At 41.9% G+C, this 16,003-nt stretch overlaps 1 protein-coding gene across 3 annotated transcripts in view; it reads right to left on the bottom strand.

Annotated features, from left to right (window-relative positions):
• Window positions 1–14,649, bottom strand: part of SPTBN1 (spectrin beta, non-erythrocytic 1) — a 193,720-nt gene extending 179,071 nt beyond the window's left edge. The window contains exon 1 of one of the 3 annotated variants that reach the window (XM_012777810.3): window positions 14,427–14,649. The gene's annotated coding sequence lies outside the window, so the exon portion shown is untranslated. Of the gene's footprint in view, window positions 1–13,716; window positions 13,863–14,426 lie in introns of those variants that run through there. The other 2 variants (XM_012777814.3, XM_012777811.3) reach the window with 2 other exon arrangements.
• Window positions 14,650–16,003: the final 1,354 nt, after the last annotated feature.

The raw sequence follows: 16,003 nt of genomic DNA, 5'->3' as shown, positions 1-16,003 counted from the left end.
CACCGCAATTTTAAACTCCTGGGCTCAAGTGATTATCCTGCCTCCCAAGTAGCTGGGACTACAGGCACACGCCACAATACCAGGCTAATTTTTCTATTTTCAGTAGAGTTGGGGGTCTCACTCTTGCTCAGGCTGATCCCAAACTTCTGAGCTCAAGCAATCCTCCTGCATTGGCCTCCCAGAGTGCTGGGATTACAGGCATTGATCCACCATGTCCAACACTAGCATTTCTTAAACTAACTCATTCTCCACCTACCAGTGGTATGAACTTCCATGTGGTCCTCACCTGTCCACCCTGCTGCCATCTGGAGCAGATTTTGATAATGTTCCCATCTGTCTTCATTCTGCACAAAGAGCCAGTTAAAACCTGGGTCTGTTCTGTGCATCCCCCAACATATATAAGCAAATTCCATAAATTTTTATGTCTGGAATATTTTAAATGCTAAGCTAATTTGTTCCTATTCCTATAAGCTTGTGCCAATACAAGGCATACAGACAAGGAGGGATAATAGTCAATAGGCATATGAAAAATTAAAAATAAATGTTTTTCTAATTTAGGCAATAATCCAAAAAAGGGATATTTGAATATTTATTTAACTTTTTGCCTGCTCATCTTATAGTGAATGACTGAACTCTCTTGCAAGCTTAAAAGAATGCATGCTTAAAATCAACGGATGGTTTGAGGTAAAAACTATGCAAAATATAATTTCATATAAGCAAATCAGATAATAGTATGCTAAGTAAAAGGGAAATGGTGGCTTGCGGCTCACATCTCCTAAACTCAATTTATCAGTTTGGTTATCCAAACATATATTTTTTAAAAAATAGAGGGCATGTATAAAAGAAGGGAAAGGCAAAAACAGAATAAAAAATTTAGAAGTCACGGGCTCAATAAAGACATTTTCCAACATGTTGACAATATCACATAGAATTCATTTACCATCTAAAAATTAAAAGATCACTACATTTACAGAATCTGTCTTCACATGTTTTCCACAAAATATTTTTCCGTGTTATAGAAACATAAAATATGGTTTTTACATATCCTAAAAACATACCTAAAATAACCTCAACTCTATTGACCAAAAGGCATAATAATCATAAATTATAAATCTCTGTATAAGATACATGGAGCCAGAAATAATGTTTCTATACAAAGAGAGGACCTCTGAAATATATATAAAATACTGAAAGTGACAAAGCAAAATTCAGGACTTATTATAAATATGAAGACAATAATATAAAAGAAACAAAGCCATTTTTAGGATATTCTAAAGAGCCACAAAATTATTGCAATGAATATAAATCCAAAATTTCTAATGGACTTTAAGTTATGGGGTAATTGAGGTATCTGTTAATATCATCTTTGAAGAAATCATTAAGTAATAGGAACTTGGTTTATATTAAAGTCTCTCAAAGCTAACACACTGTTTTCATGTACTATTTAACATATAAATCCTTTCTGGGTTCTTATTTTATTTTCACTCATTAACCCAAATAATGCATTTTTGAAGACTTCATCTTCAGAGCACCCAAACTAAGTGGCTATTTAGATTAGTCCCACAGGCAGCCCCCATCTCCACCCAGCCACCACCCTACCCTGATCATCACACCATTAGGGTCACACCTGATTACACCATCAGGGTCACACCTGATTATACCATCAGGGTCATACCTGTGTAGGAGCATCCCAAAGACCACCCTCCAGCCCCCTTCATTTTTACCACTGACATAAAAAACAAGCCTTTCTGTTGAAAAACTTGAGAGACTATAGTTATAAAGCAAATCAATTACCAACAAGAATTGAGTACTGAAAGTGAATCATCTAGGACAAGATTCCACAATACAATAACCGATGCCTCTCTGACTTTGCCTCTACAATGCTTTAGTGTTCAAACATCAATAACTCATATCCAAATGTCTATCAAACATATAAATATAAAATATAGGACTTCATATGTATAAAACCCTCTGGTCCCCAGTTTTTATCCACACCACAAAACCTACGTATCTTGCAGTGAGTGGGGCAGAGGAACCATAAGTGAAGTTTGGGATAATGTGTTCCTGATTAGTTCAGTAAAACCATTCAAGATAAGATGTCATGGAGAATTATCTTCCTACATATGCTCATAAGATTTCTTAAGACTGTTGGAACAAACAAATAAAAATAAAGCATCGCTAAAATAAAGAGGAAAGCAATCATCTCCATTTCTTGACAATACATTCAGAGGAGCAATTTTGCTCAAGTGAAATGACAAGTTTCGAGATATGTTGTTAACCTGCAGCTATTTTAAGGCAGGCCAAGGCTGCACCAGTGCTTGTCACACAGCTTGCTCCCAATCTTTTGGCAGTTCTCCAACACATTCCAACTTTTTATGTGCAGCCTTGCTGGAATCACATCCCACTTATCTCCAACGACACACCAAGTAAAATGTTGCCACATTACACAACCAACCTGCCATTTATTCCCATCAGGTCACTCTGTACAAGCCCTGACTTAAAAAAAAAAAAAAAAGCAGACCACCATCTCTGGGACTGCACCTTAGTCTAACAGATCCAACTCATGTTGGTCCCCAAAACAAATAGAATACTGCTCAAACTGGGGAGAAATGTTACTTACTGCTTAAAGAAAGGTTAAGTATTTACCAACTAAGGAAGAACTGATATCAAGGGAAAACACCATGATCAAATCTCACAAAAGGGACACCTTGACTGTAGATGCTAAACCCTAGACACACCACCACTGCCTACATTTTGAAGCAGATTATTAATTGGGTGTATTTTAAAGGATAATCTCGGTATTTGATGAGCCCCATTAATTCCACAAAAAGAACAATTTAACACAGCAACACATCTTCTAAAAGTCAGCATACTCTCTAATTGGGAATATTTGGGAAAAAACAAAAAAAGTCCTCTTCAGAAACAAACTAGAATGGATAACCACATGCTGCTACATTCCATTCTTGCTAAAAAACATATTTAATTAGCACATTTGAGCCTCATGCTCTGCACAGCTGCACAACATTCCAGCGATAGGCCAGCTATTAATACCCTCTTCACATTAAATATCCACTGACTTTAAAAGTCGAGAAGACTGAGTAGCAGTTCTTATGTATGACCTACTAATGATATATTTATTTCATGTGAACAAAGTTTCCTTTCATAAGAAGATAGCCCAGCAGAAATACATGCTATAATTAAGAATAAAAAATGCATGCAAACATATACTAACAAAATAATTCTTCAGAGCTGGATATATAGAGAAAAATTCAACTGACAGACAGGAATAGTTTTCTTCTGGATCAAGACAATAAATTAGCCCGCTCTCTAATTAAACTTTTACCTTTTACGAAGCAAACAAGTTTAGAACTGCGATAAAAGCTGGTGTTCTTAGTGTCAGGAACGAACACTTCAAAAGCAAAATAAGCAGTTCAAAATGAGAAATCATCCTGATTATCAGGGAAAGTCAGGAATTCCTTTCGCAGTGGGTGTTAATTTAAAAACAAGCAAATATTTTCTTGAAAGGAGGTTCAAGTGGAAAAAAAAAAAAAAGCAAACAAACAGAAAAAACAACCCTACCTTTAAACAAAGAATAAAACACAAGATGCTCACTGGTTTCTTTCCTTCCCAAGTGGCATGCAAATCTCAGCTTCAGGATCTAGGTGCTTCCGCAGCCCAGGGAGATAAGTTGGGTATTTAAGGACAGCTAGCAGCATAGAGTTGTCAACCTCACGGTGACAAGAACCAGGCCCCTTCAGAGAAGTCACCTGACTGATAACTCTACCACAACTCACCTCCCAAAATAGTGACAGGTATTCTCATTGGCTCAGAGGTCGGGCTAAGGCTACATTCCAGCGCCCTGCCCTCCCCTAACCTGGGCCACTGGGACCACTCTGGGCACTGCCTGTGCTCACTGCTGTCCCAAGTGTCAAGACCCAGCTGCCTGGAGGTCAGGTTGAGAACCCTACCCCAGGATGCAGACAGCTCAGGTACAATAACCATCAAGCATTTCCCTTGAGAGGTTTTAGACACCTGCAAAGAGAATGATTCCCACTATGTTGGGAGTTTCCGAAGAATCCCTTCTGGGGAGCAAGTAAGTCCACCCAGCCCGGCTCAGATTTTCCCCCTAAACTGTGGAAGGAGCCATCACTGGCTTAAACCCAAGAAGAGGGTCATTTGTCACTTTCCCTCCAGGCAAGACTAACAACAACCCCAAAGTGCCTAATGAAAACTGCTGGAAAGTGCTTTCTTTCTCTTCTAATAAAAGGGTATTTCTCTTTCCAGGCTCCCTCTTTGCCCTCAGCACATGGGGAAGCCATTTTAGCACCTTCCTCAGAAAGAAGCCAAACACCAAAATTAGGGCATCAAAGAGGTACCAGCAAGTGGTCTCCATCTATCTGATGTTCCATGGCTTAAATACCTGGCTTGCATAGTCAAATACACGTATCTTTTTTCTCCTTGAAACAGATCCAAAAATGGAATTTTAAAGAATTCAGCTAATACAAGGACCCCAAGAAAGCCGAGCTCTAGTATATGCTTTGGAGAGTTACAACCAAACCCAGCCCAGTAAAATTTATTACATTTAAAACCAAGATTATATAATAACTATGTCCATTCCATTTGCGACACGTTATGGGGTAGCCGTTTCAAAGACTCTCTGAAACTTGAAGACAAAAGTAAAATCAGATGTTGTCCGAGACATATGGAGATGTCTCTCAAGGGAATTAATGCAACTCTGATGGGAATTCCTTTCAAAACAAAACAAAAAGCACACATTATCTAATGAGAACTTAATTTCTGGTATTTTTCCATTGCAAAAGACTGTTTATGAGAAAAGAAATATCTATAATAAACAAATTTTGGACTGTTTGTTCATCATTTTTCTTTAACATCCTACCTCTAAAAGAGCTCAGGGCAACAGACAGTATTCATTCGACAGTTTGAACAATGATCAGTAATCAGATTTTATGTTTGCCTATGCTACATCTAAAAACTGGAAGAGTGATAAACATCATCATGTGGTTATATAAACTTTCAAAACCTTACATCTTTAGTCAAAGATTTAAGAATTGGCCTTTACTGTATATTCATAAGGTGAAGAAATATGCCCAGAGAGGGAAAAAAGGCTTACAAGGAAAACACCAAAATGTTAACTGCATGTTTCTGGGCTCATGGTCTTCTTTGTGTTCATCTTTATTGTCCATATGATCTACAGTAAACATCTGTTATTTTGGTAATAGAAAGATATTTTTAAAAATATTGTTGCATTTTTGTTATAATCATTTTATGCTTATTTATGCTTTAATGAAGATATATATTTTTCATAAACCATTCAAAAAACCCATATAAACTGTATATACTAGCAGACACTGTCAAAAATTCAGCGATTCTAAAGTTGTTAAAAAACTGACTATTTATTTTATAATAACTTTGAAGATTATTGTAATTCAATATAAAAAGCACAACTATGCTACAGGTTAAAAAATACAGTGGAAAATGTTTAAATACCACATAGCAAAATAAATAAGCATTGTTTTAAGGAAGAATCTGGGGTTTCCTTCCCCTTCAGATAAAAAAGAGGGAAATGGCCCTCCCCCCAAAAAAAGGGCCTGTCCCACCCCAAGACTCTGTACAGCTAGTAAAGAACATTCCAGAAAAATGTGCAGCCCTAGAGAATTTAGATTTGGCCTTGACACAAACACATAAGAACAAAAATTATCCGTGAAACAGCCACGCAGGAGGACAGGGAAAGAAGAAACTTCACCCACAGACAAGGGCAGGAACCGTCATTTTAGAGCTGATCTCCTGGGCAATGTTTCTGTCAGGCTCCCTTGTGGCCCAGTTCCTACATCTTTTCCCACACTCCACGGAAGTAAAATGCACATTTACACAAGAAATAAAAAATCCTTTTGAAAATTTCAGTGTCCTTTACACATTCATTATTAATATTGCTTTTCTATGAGTTATGACACAAAAAATTTGAACATGTATATTTGATGGTATTTTTAGCTGATTAATCATTTTATTTATTAATTTTTATCCAACTAAAATGAGGTTTGCTCTGGTGTATTAGAATATTTTTTATTAATAGCAAGAGTTTGTTATGTATTTCCCCAAATTTGGAAAATATGGAAAGATGGAGATCTTCTGAAATCCATCACCTAGGTATAACCACTGTTAACAGGCTCATGAACTTTCTAAGCATAAACATATTTAAATACACAAATTACACACTGAACATATATATTTTGAAAGAATAAATTCTATTACGTTATATATCATTCTAAACTTCATCTTGTTGATCTGTTAGGAAAACATCTATAGTTAGGTTCTACTACATATTTTATTGCCTAACTAGAGGCTTCAAATTTGTGTATGAAAGATCACAACTGACAGGGATCTCTAGATTCTAGAGCTGAAATACCAGATGGTTCTAAAAATCATTTAGGTGTTTGCTCTCACAATTGAGAGTTTATTAAGAATGGAATTACAACTCCTTTAAACAGAAGCCTTAAATGTTTATACCTTTGAGTCATATTATTATATTCTATTGTGAAATATTTCAAAACTCAAAATGAGAAACATTATGTCATAGGAATTTCCTTTCCTGCAAGAAAGGAAATCACCCATCAACCCACCATTCAAAGCAAACCATTAACATTTTAATGTATTTCCTTCCAATCTTTTACTTAATATATACAAAACTGGGACTATACTGCATTCTAGAGCTTTGCATACAGATATTTCCACTGAACATGATACTGTTAGCATTTTCCAAACCATTATTTTAAGCACTATATTGAATTGCATCCTATAGCTATGCCATAATTTATGTGATTTATGTCCCATTAAAAAACATTTTTGCTTTTTCACTATTAATGCTGCTAAGAAAATCCTTGTTTAAAAGCTTCTGTCCTTATTTTTAATTTATTTCTTTAGGTTACAGAACTACATGTGGAATTTTAATTCAAAAGGTATAAACATTTAAGGCTTCTGTTATAGGTATAACTCAACTGTTTTCCACTAAGTTTGTATTAATCCAAATACGCTCCCAAGAGGTAAAACAGAGCTACTATCTCATAGCAGCTCAGAGAGCATTATCTATCCAACAATTTAAATGGAAAATATTAATCTATTGATTTGTGTTCCATATACTGGTGGGTATATGAATACTTAATGTATTTAAGTATATCTAATATTTTCATTGGCCTCCTTGATTTCTTCTTTTATAAGCTATCTGTTCCTATCCTTTTCCAGATACTAGTGTTTTACGTTTTCTTATTTGTTTGTAAGATACATATTTATTAATCAGGTTTGCCTTTCCTGTTATTTTGATATGATGCATAGGGATAAGTTTAATATAGACTGAACTTGGCATTATTTATCTAAACGATTATTATTTGCTAGAATGTATCTTTTCTGAACCATCAAGCTACTTATTTGAAAGAAAGCATGAAATTGAGACAAACTATGTAAAAATTCCACATTTCATAATCATTCAAATATATTGTGACAGGTACTGACTATCTTATTTAGCTCAGCAATCCTACACGAAGGGTCCTCTCATCACCCCCATTTCACTGGTGAAGGTGCTGAGGCACACAGAGAGGTCTCAGCAGCTTGCCTCCCATCACTTAGGGTGTGAGTGAAGTGACGAGGTCATACAACTGGAGAGGCTAAAGCTCCGGCCCCAGACCTCCCCATCCAAAGGCTTCCATCAGCCTCCCTAGCTATGACCCTCTCTGCAGCTCCACTGGAAGGTCAAACTCAACATGCTTAAAACAAAACTAATTTTTGTTTCCAACCAAATATCCATGCACCCTCTTGACTTGTCTATTTCCCTTATCATCAACTATACTCTGCCATAATTTAGACTTGAAATCTTTATTGCCTTAGCTCTTTAATCACTAGATCCACTTCTCATCCACTCACTTTACAAATAGTTGCCACAGGATTGGGCCTTCACACCCTTTCTCCTGTCTCCCCACTCCTTCTCCATCCCTTGGCCACCACCATAACTTCCTCCCTTAACCTCTGGACCTCTACAAATCGCCTCCCTCCTACCTCATTGCTTCTAGTTTCTTCCTGTCTCACTGCATTCTGAACATTACCTACCTGATGAGTTACTCAAATATCTTATAATCACAGAATTTAGAAGTGTACAGGATCTTAAAAACTGAGTGCCAGATTCAAACAATTGATAGTTATTGCCTAGAACACTGTGTTGAGAATGTTCCTGAGGCGCTCTCTCCACTCAGTGGAAGAACAGCATCATGATTGATTTTTAGTGTCTCCCAGGAAGAGAAGGGAGTGATGCCACATGCCATGTTTTAACTCCACTATGATTTCATCTAAGTCTTTCATTTTATAAAATTAGATCTGAGACCAGAGGGTTAATGGTTTGCCAAAGTCACACATCAGTCAGTAAAAGGTCTTTTACTTTCTGTGTATAGTATAATAGAACATATTCTGTATACCAGAGTATGTGAGTCCTTGGATTCAGGAACTAATTCTTACTCAACTTTAAGCCAGCCCATACCACCATTACAACTTCAAGTCCTGGCAAGGGAATGTATCTAATAATTATGTATCTAATAAAAAAAATATTGCAAAGTAATCTCAGAGTAACAGCAATGGGAGAACATTAATAGTATAAATGCTTAATGGTCAAAAGAACTGTTCACTAGGAAATATAATTATATTTTTTAAGAACTAGAATCTAAACTGATAGTTTCCAATACGTGGTCTTTACAGCCTGTGTTAATCAAGATGTGAATTCCATTGGTAGTATTGCCTTTAAAAAAAATAAAAGCAAGAATAAGCTGTTTAATAATTCTTTTGACATAAAAATGTTTACATAGTTTTCAAAAAGCATACCAAAAGGGATCAGTGGTTCATGTAGCTTAGGTAGTCCCAAGAAAAAGGAATGAAACTGTTATCAACTAAACACCTACTATGTGCCTTACACTGTACACTGCTGTCTCATAATAACTGTATGAGAAAGTAATATTATTTCTGTTTTTCTAATAAGAAAATTCCCCTTGTAACTAGCTCCAGAATGGTACCTAGCTGTAGCCACGTGGCTAGCACACTATAGCATTAGGATTTGGTCCCAGACCTGTTTAACTCCAAAATCAATATTCTTTCCAAACTAAGGAAAATCTTTCTGCAATAACAAAAATCATTCTCACAAACCTTAGAGGACAAAAACTGGTTATGACTCTATTAAAATTACAAATGACTGTTCATCAGAAGAAACCATGGAGTTAAAAAAAAAAAAATTAGGAGATAATTTTTGCAACACATATAACCCACAAGGGATTAGTAGGCAATCTACATATAGAACTTCTACAAATCAATAAGAAAAAAATCCAAAAGAAAAACAGGCAAAAGTCTGAACGGGCACTTCACAGAAGAAGGAACCCAAATGGTCAATAATATAAATACTCAATACTGGGGAAAATGCAAATAAAAAGCACAATGAGATAACATCTCACAAATATCAACTGACAAGATTTTCAAGTTGGGTAAATGAGGTACTGGCAAGGTTGTGTGTTTTTGTTCATTTTTTTTTTTTTTACTTCAAAATAAGATATGTGCAGTGTGCATAGGAATTTTCTCATAATTTTTTTAAAACTATAGTCCGGCCCTCCAACAGTCTGAGGGACAGTGAACTGGCCCCCTGTTTAAAAAGTTTGAGGACCCCTGCCTTAGAGAAAGAGAGGGAGAACGTGTGTCTCCACATATATACCAAAAGACATGTGCTACTACCACTAGCAGCAGCCCTTTTATAATATTAATAGCAAAAAACTGGAATCATCCCCAATCTCCATCTACAGCAGAATGAATAAATCAGTCACGACAGACTACTACACAGCAGTGAAGTGAATGAACTACAGCAACAAAATGGATGGATCTTGGGAATATAATGTTCATCTAAACTGCAAGTCACATAAAAATACATAAAGTATAATTTTATTTATGTAAATTTCAAAAACATATAAAATCAAACAAAATTTTTTTATTAATAAAAAGAATAAACCAAAGAGAAGGGAATGATAAGCCCAAGATTCAGGATACGGGTTGTTTTACATGGGAAGATAGAGTGGCTCTGAATGGTTCTTGAACTAGGTGGTGGCTGCCCGAGTGTCCACTGGTTTGTAATTCTTTAACATTTATTTTGGGAAAATTATTTTGTATCTACTAATTACTTAATAAAAAACAACTCTTTTTTTTTTTTTTTTTTTTTTTTTTTTATTTATTTTTCTTTTCCGTTTAAACAGTTTGAGGAAAAAAACAACTCTTAAGAAAAGAATGGACCAGAAGGGCAGTACATGGAATACACCAGGTGACAGAAAGCAAGAAGCAGAGCAGAGCAGAGGGGACCCTGAGGCGAGAGGTTAGCTTCCTGGGCTACAGTGTTGCCGCCTCAAAGCCAATGCCTTCTTATGAGGGGGTGGGGGATTGTTTTTCAACTTTTAGAGGTGTTTTAGAAAAGAACCTAAGACACTGATTATAAACTATAATAAATAGGACTCCTCTATCTAAAGATTAAAGTAGACCTTTATAAAGTAATTCCATATTAAACAAATAATTTATAGTGAGTGCATCACTTTCTTCACCACCATTTAGTGACTCAAGAAAAAGAAGTGCGCTGATACTTCTGCAAAAGGAAAGAAGAAAGGAAGATACAAGAAAGAACCTTTTGAAGTCTCTTAGCTGAAGGAGGTCTCTTAGCTGAAGGAGTAGAGAACAGTTTAAATTAATGTGCATAAAATTATGTAGGACTCTTACTAAAATGCAGATTATGACTGGGTCAGTCTGGAATGAAGCCTAAGACTCTGCATTTATAACAAGCTTCCAGGTGATTCCAAGGTTGGTGGTCCATGAACCTATGATAGCAAAATACATGAAAATATCTCCTCCAGAGATGTTTAAAGAATAGTAATATGGGTGTATCTAATTAGGATAAGTTAGTTTTATCCAGAAAATAGAAAAAAGATTTATGATATTACTACACTATATAAACTTGAATATTGTACAACTGTTGCCAGAAAAATTAGAGTACTAAAGTAGGTCTTTTGCAAAGAAAAGATGCTTTGAGAAAAAGCAAAGACTGAAAACTTCCAAGAGAAATCCATGAGATGCTTTACTCAGTTCCACAGACCTACAGAGGTACCTTTTCTAACAGGGGTCTTAGCCCTTTCCTTATGGAAGAACAGTTTGCATTCCCAATACTGTTGCAGGGAGAAACCAGGGCTACAATAAGGAAATCCACAGAACAATAAATAAAGTCCGATTATAACAAAGATGGTGGTCAAGGCCCAACATAACGAAAAGAACACCATATCACTACATGTAGAAAAAAAATGAGATCTAAAAGTCTGAGAAAATACTCTTAAAAATAATTTTGCTTAAAATTATTTCAGCAAAAACCACATGGAATGATTTCTGCTTATCAAGTCTATGTTTAGTGGTAGTAAAAAACGTCCATCTCAAAATGTACTTCCACATGTAAAGTCATATTTTCATACATTGCGACAAAGCAACCACTCCACAAACTCTTCCAGAAAACTCTGCCAACCCCAAATCCCTGCTCAGGATGTGTCACAAATAGAGTAAGGTCTTCTCACTTGCTCCTACATCACAGACAGTTGTCACTTGTCTTGCCCAAGAGAAGCTCTTAACAGAAAACCTCAACTGCGGGAGATGACCAAATGACAGCAGTTCCTTCACTGCCCTAATGTTTCCTCATTCTCTCACATAAAGGTTTTGGTCACCCCAAGTGCGAAAGAGTCACAGAGAGCTTTACCCATCAGAATCCTGCACCTGGTATGTATGTCAGAACAGCTGAACCTCCTGTGACATCAACACAGGGTATTTCTTACAACATAGTAAATCCCAAAACGTCTGGATGATCCATGTGAACAACACTCAACAAAAATCTACACACAACACGATTTTAATATAACCAGCACAACGATGAAGCCCAAATCCAAAAAGTTCCATATTATAATGGCCCTTATTAGAAAAACTCAAAATAATGTACACATATTACACAATTTACATGCAGTTCTACTCTGCACCGCCACATAAAATCAGATGCCACTAACTTGGATTCGTTAGAGATTTTAAAAAGTAAAAGCAGGCACGCCCTTGACTTTGAAACACTGACCTTCCCTTCTAGTTAGCACACTGAAATTTCCTTTTTCACCTACACATTTTAGGAGAGCCTGGGTTGACATTTGAAATGTATCCCATTTGCCATCCCACACTGAATAAGTGAATTACAGAAATGGCATTTATAAAGGAAATTCCCTGTGTACTAGCCAGTCTAAACATGAGAACATTGGGAACCATCTCCTTCTAACTAGACACCAGCCAAGAGGCCTTGGTGGTCTGCCCTTCTCCATCCCCTGCCTAGCCATATCTGTAAAAAAAATATGCATACAAAAAATTATATGTACACAAACATAAATGCAGTTGTTACCAACACAATCCCATTAGTCATGTCTGGAGACTTAACTTGGCTATCAATAGAATTCTGAAAACAATTTATCACCCATCATGACACTCATTTACCTGATAATCTTTAATAAAGATTCCAAATATGTAATTGTACTTGACTTACAGAAGAAAGCAAACGTTGAAAACAAAGCAAATACAGGTTAAAGGAATCATCTACCATTCATTTAAAAACTAAAACGACCTGAAAGTTAATACTTTTATAAACATCTCAGGGGCATAAAAAACTAAAATACAGTAATCATTTCATTTTAACAAATGGTTTCCTACAGGAAAAATTCCCATTTAGTATTAACCAAAGACAGATGAGGTACTATAGTGTCATAGCTGTGCAGGTCCAATTAATAAACACCAACTTTTCACATATAAAGAAATCGATGCATAGCTGGGTTGTGGTTGCAGATCGAGGGTGATCCACAGAAAGCCGCTGCGACTCCCCAGACAGACTGCACCACTGCCTGCGCGCACCACTGGGCCCTGTCCTTCCTGCAGCCCCTCCCTTGGTCGGAGATCAGATTCCGGTCCGCATCCGCAGGCCGGCTCCCTCTGCCTGCATCAGTGCTGCAGGGCGCCCCTTCGTCAGAGCCCTGCCCAACAGGAGGGGCAGGAGGGGTCGTCCCAAAAGAGAAGACGTGCGCCCCTCTCACACCTAGGTGACCTGGTCCTCCTGACGCCACATCCAGCTGAGGCAGCACGACGAGGCAGAAGCAGCTCCAGGCCTGACCAAGGGCAGCCCCGGGCCTGGGTGGGGTCGGGCGGGGGCCGCAGGCGCCGAGTGGCCGTGCCAAGCCCCGCCAGCGAGAACCCGGAGAAGCTGCGATAGTGCTGCATTGTGCTGCATCACGGCGAGGGCACCGTCAGCCATCCATCTTGCCAAAAAAGCACATCCCCGCCCAAATCAACCCCACCGAATCCATTTTTCTCCTCCGCCGAAACACCCCCACACTCGCCCTCTCCTCTCCTGCTATCTGGCCAGGCCCTCGACGGGAAAAATAATGGACAGCGGTTTGTGTCCTGAGGATCCCCCGCCCCCCCATTTGATGGCAGCCCTTGGCACCTTTCCTATCACAAAAACAAAGAGAAGCCCCCCCGAAAACAGAGGGCCGCGGACGAGGCGGGGGGTGATGACGGGAGGGGCTTCCAGCCCACCTCCCCAAGGCAGGCCCGGAGGGTCCCTGCGCTGCTACAAACCTGTTGAGGAGAGGATGGCAGGAGCTGAAGGGCAGCGGCGGCTCCGCGCCCGGAGGCGGCTCACGCCCAGCCCTGGGAGAGTGGGAACGGCAGGCAGGGCGGGGGGCGGGCGCAGAGTGGGTACGAACGCGAGGATGGGGCGAGGGCGGGGGACGCGGGCTGCCGCCTCCGGCTCAGCTGCAGCGCGGCGCGGCCGGGACCACGCCTGGCCGCATCCCGGGTCCCGTTACGCGCCGAGCCCGGCCCTGTCAACGCCGCCCCCGCTCCCCACCCGCCGGGCCAGGGGGAGGGCACCTGAAAATATACTCTCCTGGTTGCCCACTCCGCGCCAGGAGCCGCGGCACCCGGCTAGAGGGAGGAGGCAGCGCAGACAGGGAGGAGGAATAGGCGCTGCTGTGCTGGGGATGGGGCCGGGCGGCTGCGGTGCGCACGGCTGGGCTGCGGCCGCCTCACTGCAGAGCCCGGCGCCCCTCGCCCCGCATCACCCGAGTACTAACAAGCACTGGAGACCCAGGCTCCCCGCGCCGCCCCCGCCCGGGCGCTGCAGCCTCCCTGCCCCCACGCCGCTCCCCGGGCGCAGGGCAGCGGCGGGCAGCGGCGTCCGTCGGCCCAGGGCCCGCGCCCCTCCTCCCGCCCGCCAGCCACCGCGGAGCCCGCCCGGAGGCTGCCCCAGTGAGTTGGCATCTTCCTGCCTCGGGCCCCCCACCTACCTCCCGGGGATGGGGTGGGGGCGCCGGGGTCCCGTCCTCCTCCCGCTCCTCGGCGGCCGGGCGGGTGGGCCGGGAGGCGACTCCGCGGGGCTGTCCGCGGCTGGGGCCGGGGCTCACAGGACGGGACCAGTGGGCGCTGCTGCGCGGGGCTGCGCGCTCGCTCCGGGAGGAGAGGCAGCCGAGGGAGGGACTGGAGGAATCCGCAGCCTGCACGGCAACAGCTGCACTGATTCCGGGGGCTGGGCGGGAGCGCGGCGGGTGGGGGAGAGGAGGGGAGGAGGGAGCCAGCAGGGAGGGAGCCAGCAGGGAGGGGGCGAGGGGCGGGGAGAGGGAGCGCGCGGGCGCGGCGCCGGGCGCGCGCATACACACGCGCACACACACGCGCGCTCTCCCGCACGCCCTGCTCTCTTGCCACTCCCTCCCCGCCTTTGGCCTGCGCGGCGCGGCTGCTCCGAGTGCCACCGCCGCCCACCCAGCGCCTGCTCGGGCGAGAGCAGAACCGCGGGCGCGTCCACGCTCTCTCGCGCCGAGGCCCTTCCCGGCCTAGCCCGGGTCTCGTCCCCTAGCGGCGGGGACTGACCGCGGCTGGCCAGGGCGGGGTGGGCACCACTGCTGCCGCTACCCTGGCGGGACAATAGGGGCTTTGTCCCCACAGCTGGCGAGGGCCAATTTCACGTTTAATTTGAGGCTAATTCGATTATCGCCATGGAAAGGGGCGGCCTAATTTTCTACGTGACTTGTGCAGCCTCTTTCGTCCCTGCTGTTTGCGTTTGGGACGCGGGAGAGAAAAATGCGCTTAGGGAGATTCGGGAGCGTCATTTGCTCGGTTGGTTTTAGATCTGGGTGGTGCTGCCTTACAGATTCCTCCCGCTTGGAGAAGGATGACGGTGTGACCGCTTCGTGGGAAACCTTGGGTGCCGGGGTGCGGGACTGTTCCTCGCCGAGGTTAATGTATCCCTCCTTTGTGAATGCCCTTTCACCCTTTTCTCTGGGTAGCAGGGAACAAACACTACAAGTGGTTTAAACAGCTCCTGCCTCTCTCGCCCGAGCGCAGGCTCACCTTTAACCTGAGGCCAGGTGCTTTCCTCTCCTGGGGAGTGGGGCCGTCCCGGCCACAGTGGAGGTCTCCGGCATGGCTGGAGGACTCTAGTCCCCCCCTAATTCCCTGGCAGACACGACACGTTTGAGTTTTTGGCGAGTGCCAGAGCCCCTTCCTAGCCAGCTTGCCCATCCCATCAGCACCCCCAGCCCAGGCTGTGGAGAAATTCGGGAACCGCCAGTATCAGGAAGAAAAGATGGTGGAGTAACCATGACCACAAGGGGAAACGCTCCTTAGAAAACAGTCCGGAGAATTCGACTTGCTCCCGGCTCAGTAAGGCGCCCAGCGCTGCGCTGTGGGCATGGGGGAGGAGGGCTCTTCCTGGGTGAAAAAGCCCCAGGCCTTTTCGCCTAAAGGTCTGATCATCAGAGAGGAATGAATGAATGAATGAATGAATTATTTAATTAAAAAACCCAGAAATACAACACAGTTGAATAGTTTGGATCACACTTATGTCTCAAATCAGTAGAACCCGGTC

The sequence above is a fragment of the Microcebus murinus genome, chromosome 3, assembly GCF_040939455.1.
Source record: "Microcebus murinus isolate Inina chromosome 3, M.murinus_Inina_mat1.0, whole genome shotgun sequence".
NCBI lineage: Eukaryota > Metazoa > Chordata > Mammalia > Primates > Cheirogaleidae > Microcebus > Microcebus murinus.
This window is presented reverse-complemented; position numbering and strand designations above follow the sequence as displayed.